This window comes from Rhinolophus sinicus, linkage group LG12, assembly GCF_036562045.2.
Source record: "Rhinolophus sinicus isolate RSC01 linkage group LG12, ASM3656204v1, whole genome shotgun sequence".
NCBI classification, from domain to species: Eukaryota; Metazoa; Chordata; class Mammalia; order Chiroptera; family Rhinolophidae; genus Rhinolophus; species Rhinolophus sinicus.
Window position 1 is genome coordinate 18,732,184 of NC_133761.1, and position 8,808 is coordinate 18,740,991.

Genomic DNA, 8,808 nt, shown 5'->3' on the forward strand with positions numbered 1-8,808 from the left:
TAGACAAAATATTGGTTTTAGTAAGATCCCAGAGGAACTAGTGTTGATATTCACTATTTACCTTGTCAAAATAAAAGTTGAAAAAGGGTGACTCTCATACAAATATAGAATAAACATGGCAATTGTTTCTTTAACTCATTAACGAGGTTTATCATTCAGGATTCAACCAGGTAAGCAGAATAAGGTGTATGGATATACCCCTCCCACTTCCACACATACCGTGTTTCCCCAAAAATAAGACCTAGCCAGAGAATCAGCTCTAATGCGTCCTTTGGAGCAAAAATTCATATAAGACCGGGTATAATATAATACAATATTAATATAATACTGGTCTTATGTTAATTTTTGCTCCAAAAGATGCATTAGAGCTGATTGTCCAGCGAGGTCTTATTTTAGGGGAAACACAGTATGTATTTAGCTGTTTATTTTATTTCAAGGAATTGACGTACAAATGGTGGTGACTGTTGAAGCAAATCTGAAATCCTGGTAAGTCAGAACATCGAGAAGGGAAGATCACAAACAGGCTGGTACCCATAGGCATGAGTCATAGCTTTGTGCGCACAGGTAGTCAGGGGATAATGATTAGGAGCCCCTGGAACTCAACACGGCCTAAGGTGTGTCCTCAGGAAAGGCTTAAACACTTCTGAAGGCCTTCTTACAGAGTAAATCAGGCCCATCCCAAAGTAACCTCCCTAATTTAAAGTGAACTGATTAGGCACTTTATGTACATCTGCAAAATCCCTTCACAGCAGCACTGAGGTTAGTACTTAGTGTTTGATTGGATAATTGGGAGAACACAAGTTCCGGCTACAAAATGGCTGCTGCTTCCTTTTTCTCCTCCAGCTCTCATGAAGAATCTCTCTTGTAGCCCACCTCATCTGGAAATATGCTAGAAAGGCAATTTTGCAGAATGTAGGTTTTCCTAGCCAAGTTAACACACCACAAAGCCATATAGGAATATTTATGGACTTTGTGCTATGGTTTGTATCCTCCCAAAATTCATACATGGAATCTTAACTCCCAAAGGTGATGGTATTAGGAAGTGGGAACTTTGGGGGATGATTAGGTCATGAGGGTGGAGCCCTCATGAATGGAATTAGTGTCTCATAAAAGAGTCTCCAGAGATATTCCTAGTACCTTCTGCCAAGTGAGGACACAGTGAGATACAAAACTGGTTAATATTCAATAAAACAACAAAACTATAATGTTGGGGTTATCTTTCTTATCAGGCATAAATAATTTACATCTCTACCAGATACAAATCCAGGAGTTAAGGTGGAACTTCATAAACTCTGAGATCTAATTAATACTAAACAGCAAGTCAAACAAGGGAACATAGGACAAGATAATTAAATTATCTTCGCATGGGACTATTAGGTAATGTTCCATTATCACTGTAAAAGGACATGGGGACCTCCTTTTGTTTTATTTCCAAGTTTGGATGAATTTTCTTAATTTATTAAATATTTTACCTTCTTTGATTATTAAAATGATAACCTTTCTTTGAGAGTGTAGATTTCCCGAAATATTATTTTCCATCTGCTTAATCAGAAATTAGTGTTGATTTTCTACTTCAATGGTGAGATCCTCTGGTCTTCTTTGACCTAGCTACATACGAATTGGACAATTAAGTTCACGAACTTGTTGCAACGATGTTACTAACCTTTTTTGATATCAGAGAGATTATTCATTATGAATTTGTATCCACTGCTCAAACAGTTAACCAAGTTTACTATTTGGAAGTGCTGAAAAGGCTGGGTTGAAAAGTTAGACAACCTGAACTTTTCACCAACAATTCATGGCTCTTGCATCAGGACAACGCACCAGCTCACACAGCACTGTCTGTGAGGGAGTTTTTAGTCAGTAAACAAATAACTATATTGGAACATCCTCCCTACTCAAGTGATCTGGCCCCCAATGACTTCATTCTTTACCCAAAGATAAAGGAAATATTAAAAGGAAGATATTTTGATGACATTCAGGACATCAAGGTAATCGATGACAGCTCTGATGGCCATTCCACAAAAAAAGTTCCAAAATTGCTTTAAGGGTGCATAGCTTACCAAGGGGAGTACTTCAAAGGTGACCATGTGATATTCAGTAATGAGGTTGTAATACTTTTTCTGGGATGAATTCGCATACTTAATTGTTAGACCTTGTACAATGTCTAGCCCTTCATGGGCTATAGCTGCCAACCATAGAAGTTGCTCTGGATATATGGGAGATGACTGTCATACTCCTAGGTACATAGTCCCTTGAATCTATAGGACCCAAGCAATTAGAAAGGAGGGAAGAAAAAAAGAGAAAGATTATTATTCTATTTAAGACCCTTAATAAGTATGATGGAAATATTAGGAAGAAAGAATCAAAAGAGAAAAGGAGAGAATCATTATTTTTACTTCTGCAACTTTATTTCCATGAGGAAATAAGATATAGACCCAAATTTAAAAGTAATCAACTGCCTATTGACACAGGTTCAGTGAGAACAAAGAAAATGGTGCATCTTGAAATTTCTGTGCTATTAAAGCTATATATTACTGTTTTGAATGCAGCCAATTTATTTTTTTTCTATCCTAAAGTGAGGACCATATAGGTCATATTTATAAACCAATTATTCAGTAAATGTACCTAAGTATACATTTCAAATGTATCTTGAAGTGACAAATTTGGTGAAAAATGAAAAAAATCATCTATACAGACATTTTTCTTCATTTGAATTAAAGCAAAACGAATAGTTTGTAATAAACTCACTACATCCTTTCTTGAAATCTTTAAAGACAATTGTTTAAAAGAGTTTTCACCTCTTATGACAATTAAGACATCACTGACGTGTTGTAAATAATAGGAAATTCATGTCTTAAGCTAAAATCAGTGGTGCTATGAACAAATTCATATTGATATGTGTCCAAACTATTGTTCCACTTTCTACCTTGTTTCCCCGAAAATAGTGCCTAGCCAGACCATCAGCTCTAATGCTTCTTTTGGAGCAGAAATTAATATAAGACCCAGTATTGTATTATATTGTATTATAGTAAAATAAGACCAGTATAACATAATATAATAATATAACATAATATAATATAATATAATATAATATAATATAATATAATATAATATAATATAATAACAAACATCTAACACATTTCTTTCTTCACTCTGACTCCTTCACCAACCATCATCTAATCAGCTGGAAAAATCATTATTTTAAAATTCAAAGATTTTTGGTTTACTTTCTGGCTTAAATGTTTCCATGATGTGCATTGCCAACTGGAGCAACACCATCTGCCTGAGCATGGTAGTCAAGGCCTTTCATGATCCAGGCCTTATCATCTCTCCAATTTTAATTTTGACCGTACAATCAGCTCTTATGTGCACTACACCTCTACTAAAAGTAAAAGACTTATTATTTCCCGAATCCTCACGTGAGCCTTGCTCTCTCATAGTTTCCTGTATAATTACCCCTGCAAGAAATGCTCTTCACCCCCTGTCATTCTGGAAAACTATTCATCCTTTAAAACTCAGCTTAGGTTCTCTTCCTCTGAGTAACTTTCCACTATCCCTGCCTATTCCACCCAGGCAGCTGGGGAATACTCTTCTAGGCTCTCCTGGCACTCTCTGAGGATAATTCTGTTATAGCTGTTAGCTTCGATCAGTGATTGGAAAGGCTTGTGTGTAGGTGATTTATTCCCAAGTACACATGCTTTGCCTTCTTCTCTGCCTTCCCAGAATCTAGCTCAAGGTTTAATTAGGTAATAGTTGCCTATTCAAAACAAACCTTTGTTGAATATTAAATCAGCTCCTCTCATCTGATGCTGGCTTTGGGAAATTAATGCAGATAAGTAGAAAAGCCCTTCATCTGAGGTCATGGACATGTTATTATCGTTATTTATTAGTGAGTCTCGACTTTTAGCCTGCTTCTAAATCTCCTTGTGAAAACACACACTGCTTGGCTGCCTCCCGAGTTTCAGATTCAGTAGGTCCGGGCTGGAGCCACAGAGTTTCCATTTCTGACTAGTGTCCAGTTGTTGCTTCTGTTGCACAAAGACCACAATGTGAGAACTACTTCTCCATATCTACACACAGACCAAGGTGCTGAAAGGAAATATGTATATTTAATGAATACTTATCCAACTCATAATGTTTTAGTTGTAAAGAAACCCTTAGTACAGAATAGGACTTGTTCTATTCATTTCTACATCAAGAGAAATGGAAAGATATGGTTATATTTTATTTCATTTTATTCAATAAAAACATTAATATTCTGAATTTTTCATCATACTTATGCATTCTCCCACCCCCATTATTTCCAATGCATTTAATAAGATACGTTTAAAACATTTTTTGCAATGTTAGTTCTCCTTTAAAAAAGTGGAACTTAAACTTTTTTGGGGGGAGCGGGAGGGTTGGTGGAGATTATCTTTCTTTTTCATTCTGTTTTAAAATGCTCCACGATGTTCCTTTCCTACTATACCTACCTAAGCATGATAGTCAAGGCGCTTCATGATTTAGGCTTTATTACCTCTCCAGTTTCATTTTTGGCCATGCAGTCACTTTCTATGTGTAGTATATGGCCATCAAAAAGAATTTACTAAATCCTCACATGAGCCCGGCTGTATCACATTTCCATGCTGAATTTAGTATATATAAAAGACTGTTAAAATCAACCACAAAAAGACAAACAATGGGCAAAGGATTTGAATAGACATGTCTCCAAAGATACACAAAAGGCCTATAAGGACATGTTCAACATCATTAGTCACTGGGAAATGTAAATCAAAGCTATGATGAGATATCACCTCACATGTACTATGATGGCTATAATAAAAGAAAAAAGTAACTAGTGTTATTGACAATGTGGAGAAATTAGAACCCTTGTACATTGCTGGTGGGTCTATAAAATGATGGAGAGGTAAAATGGGAAAGTCATTTGGCTGTTCCTCAAAAGCTAAATATAGAATTGCCACATGACCCAGCCTTTCCACTCCTAGGTGTATACCCCCTGCAAAAAAAAACTGAAAACAAGGATCCAAACAAATATTCATGGATCAGTGTTTATTGCAACATTATTTACAATAGCCAAAAGGCAGAAACACCTCAAGATTCCATTAACAGATGAATGATTAAACAAAATATAATATATACATACAATGGAATATTATTCAGCCTTAAAAAGGAAGAAAATTCTGATGCATGCTACGACATGGAGGGAACTTGAAAACATTGTGTGAAGTATGTCACCCATAAAATGACAAGTAATTGTGTAATTCCACTTCTATGAAATGTCTAGAATAAGCAAAATCATAGAGGCAGAAAGTAGATGAAAGTCACCAGGGGTTTCCTGGGTGGGTGAAGGAATGGCTTCCTTCAGGCCAGTGTGGCCTGGGAAAACATCCTTGGAGAAGCTGTGAGGGTCCTGGGCAGCCATGGTGACAAGCAGCTGGGCTTGACTGCAAAGGTCCTCGATGCCTTGTCCCTGAATTTCAACACCTGATTGAAGTGGTTTGGCCTATGCTTTGTATATAGCATGTTCTGTTCTATCTGCAACTGGATTGCTGTGATTTTGTGGTGGCATAGAACTTTTTGCAATGTTTTATACCCTGAGAAATATTGCTGCATGAAGCAACTGAAGAAAATGTTTGAAATAAGATTGCTTGCAACAATTATTATTCTTTTTTGTTTCGTATTTACGCTGTGTGCTGCTCTTCAGTAACATAAGAAGGGAGTGGCCTTTTTCTGCATTTTACAATTAAAAAAAATAAAGTTTATTGGGGTGACAATGGTTAGTAAAGTTACATAGGTTTCAAGTGTACAATTCTGTAATACATCATCTATATATCAAATGATGTGATATATAGATGCATATTACCTTTCTTATGAATGGCCTGGTATAGTCTGTCAGGTATCCCATATGCAAGAGATACAGTAATTAAATGTGATTCTTCTCTGCTAAGTTGAAAATCAAAACTCTTTGAAAAGAGCATTTGAAAATCATGCTGTGGTTTTGGTGAAGTATGCTTTTCCCAGTCCCATAGTCACCCCCAAAACAACTCCAATGACAATTAAAACCACTTGTGTTCTGGTGCAAACTACATGCTTGATTAAACTGTTAAATGCTTGGAACTTAAATTCATTATGTGTTATTAACATACCCTTCCAAAGATAAGACGATTTTAATCATTGCCAATTGTGAAATATTTTTAGCCATTTTTTTTTCAGTCTTTTCAAAATAGCGTTGAGATGTGAATATTTAAGGATAAACCTGCGCTTCAAGACATATTTAGCTTTTTTGTCTCTTCAAATGTCTACATTCTGAAACATCTTCCTAAAAACAATTTAGGTGTGAAATTTGTAACTTTATGATAAAAGTTGCTTCTTATGTGTCATAAATATATCTATTTAACATACATGTGTCATATGTGTGTGTGTGTGTATATATATATATATATATATATATATATATATATATATATATAATTTTTAAATAAACCCACACTTGGAAATAAAAAAAAAATGTTTACTAGGGATGGGGGAAGGGCCATAAGGATGATGAGAGAGGTTTTGAATTAGTTAGAGGTGATGGTTGCACAGCATTGTGGGACCAATTAATGCCACTGAATTGTACACGTAAAAAATGGTTACTATTGAAAAAAAAAAATCAATAGAAGCAGATACAGAGACATAAACAACAGTATGTTAAGCCCCAAAGTAAGCAGCGCTCACAATTGCATAGTGTTTACTATCTCCTAGGCTTTTTTAGTTATTTTTAGATGTTAACTCACTGAATCCTCACAACATTGGCCTTATTTCCCTCATCTTTCATCAGAGAATGAGGCACAGAAAGTTTAAGGGACTTGTGAGCATCACTTTTCTAGTGAGTAGATAGAATAGCCAAAGTTTGAACCAAAGCACATTGTCTCTAAAACCCATACTTGAACCATGTTTGCCGTTTAACCACACATTACTGCCTCTGCCCACATTCAGTTCAATGCAGAATAAGGAGAGTGAACCTAGAGCTATGGGAAGTAGGATGTTAGAAGAAGTTAGTCTTTATTTTGTTCACTTTGGTTTCATAAGACAATAAACTTTACAAATCTAATTCCCAATTGACAAATTGTTTACACTTTTGGTGTGCATACTGCCCTCCCAAGTGATTTTTGAGTAAGGGGTGGAGGGGATATGATGACTCTTTTCTTATCTGATAGAGTCATTGAATACTTGCTTTACATTTTTTAGCAATTGATAATTAACTTATTTAAGTAGATGTTATTTTTCAGTTGTATTGAAGTATAAATGAAATTGTAAGGTATTTAAAGAGCACGGTGTGATGATTTCATAAATGTAGACACTGGGAAAGGATTCCCCACCGTGGAGTCAATTAATACCTGTCAAACCATACACATGCACATCTTTTTTTTTTTTTCTATTGAGAACATTTAACTTCTACCCTCTTAGCAAATTTTACTTATACAATAATACAGTATTATCAACTATAGTGACCATGTTATACATTAGATCCCCATACCTTATTCATCTTATAATTGAAGGTTTGTACCGTTTTATCAGTCTTTCCTTATTTCTCCTACTGCCAGTCCCTGGAAACCACTTTTCTACTCTCTGCTTCTGTGAATTCAACTCTTCTTTTTCCCTCCCTCCCTCCCTCCCTCCCTCCCTCCCTCCCTCCCTCCCTCCCTCCCTCCCTCCCTCAACCTTCCTTCCTTTCTTCTTTTCTTCCTTTCTTTTTCTCTCCCTGCTTCCCTGCCTTTCTCTCTCTCTTCCTTTTTTTAAAGACTCCATATATAAGCGATACTATGCAGTATTTGTCTTTCTGTGTCTGGCTTGTTTCACTTAGTTTAATGCCCTCAAGTTTTATCCGTGTTGTTGCCAATGGCAGGATTTCCTTTTTTAAGGCCAAATGATATTCTGTTATATAGAGGTACCACATTTTCTTGATCTATTTTTTTGTTGATGGACACTAGGTTTTTTTCACGTCTTGACTATTGTGAATAATGCAGCATTATTCTGCAACATGGGAGTACAGATAACTCTTCATGATAGTGGCTTCATTTCCTTTGGATATATACCCAGATTGCTGAATCATATATAGTAGTTCTATTTTTAGTATTTGTATAACCTACCAACTGTTTTCTATAGTGGCTTTACCAGTCTACATTTACAAAAATAGATGATTTTTAAAGAGACATTGTGACTGTTACAAAAAAAATTGTTGAGAAATGTGGCTTTTACTTTTCAATAAATGGATTTACAACACTCAGAACATCATAACATAAAAGCTGACTATACTTTCCAATATTTCTTTCTTTTCAGCAAATTGTAGCTTCAGCAATACATTACTTTTTGTGAAGATATACTGCATCTATCAATATTGAAGACACTTCTTACACACCTATTTTATGCACACGTAAATACAAGCGTCTTCTCACATCACTAATAAGTTACACAGATATCCCGATTGTATGCTTGCCTGATTATTGCTTTTTGGGGGTATTGTTTTCTATCTAGCCATTTAGAGAAGTAGGGAATTGTTGAAGAGATGAGGTACAATAAAATAAAACAAAAATATTATCTTTGGATCACAATTTTTTTCATATGCATCAAAACAGTTTGCAGTAGAATATTTATGATACTTTTAAAAATGTAAGTTCTCTCTGTTAAGTTTTAATAACCCTAGTATGAGATTTAAAATATTTTAAGCACAGTCCAGAGGAACTTTATATGCTGGAAGCCAATGATGTCAGAAGAAAAACTGTAGCCTTTTATTAGCAATTATGATTTGTAGCAATCTTTATT

The 8,808-nt window shown here is 35.3% G+C and overlaps 1 pseudogene; it reads left to right on the forward strand.

Moving 5' to 3' along the window:
• The first annotated feature begins 451 nt into the window (after positions 1–451).
• On the forward strand, positions 452–5,955 carry LOC109455667 (vesicle transport protein SFT2A; annotated as a pseudogene).
• The last annotated feature ends 2,853 nt before the right edge of the window (positions 5,956–8,808 follow it).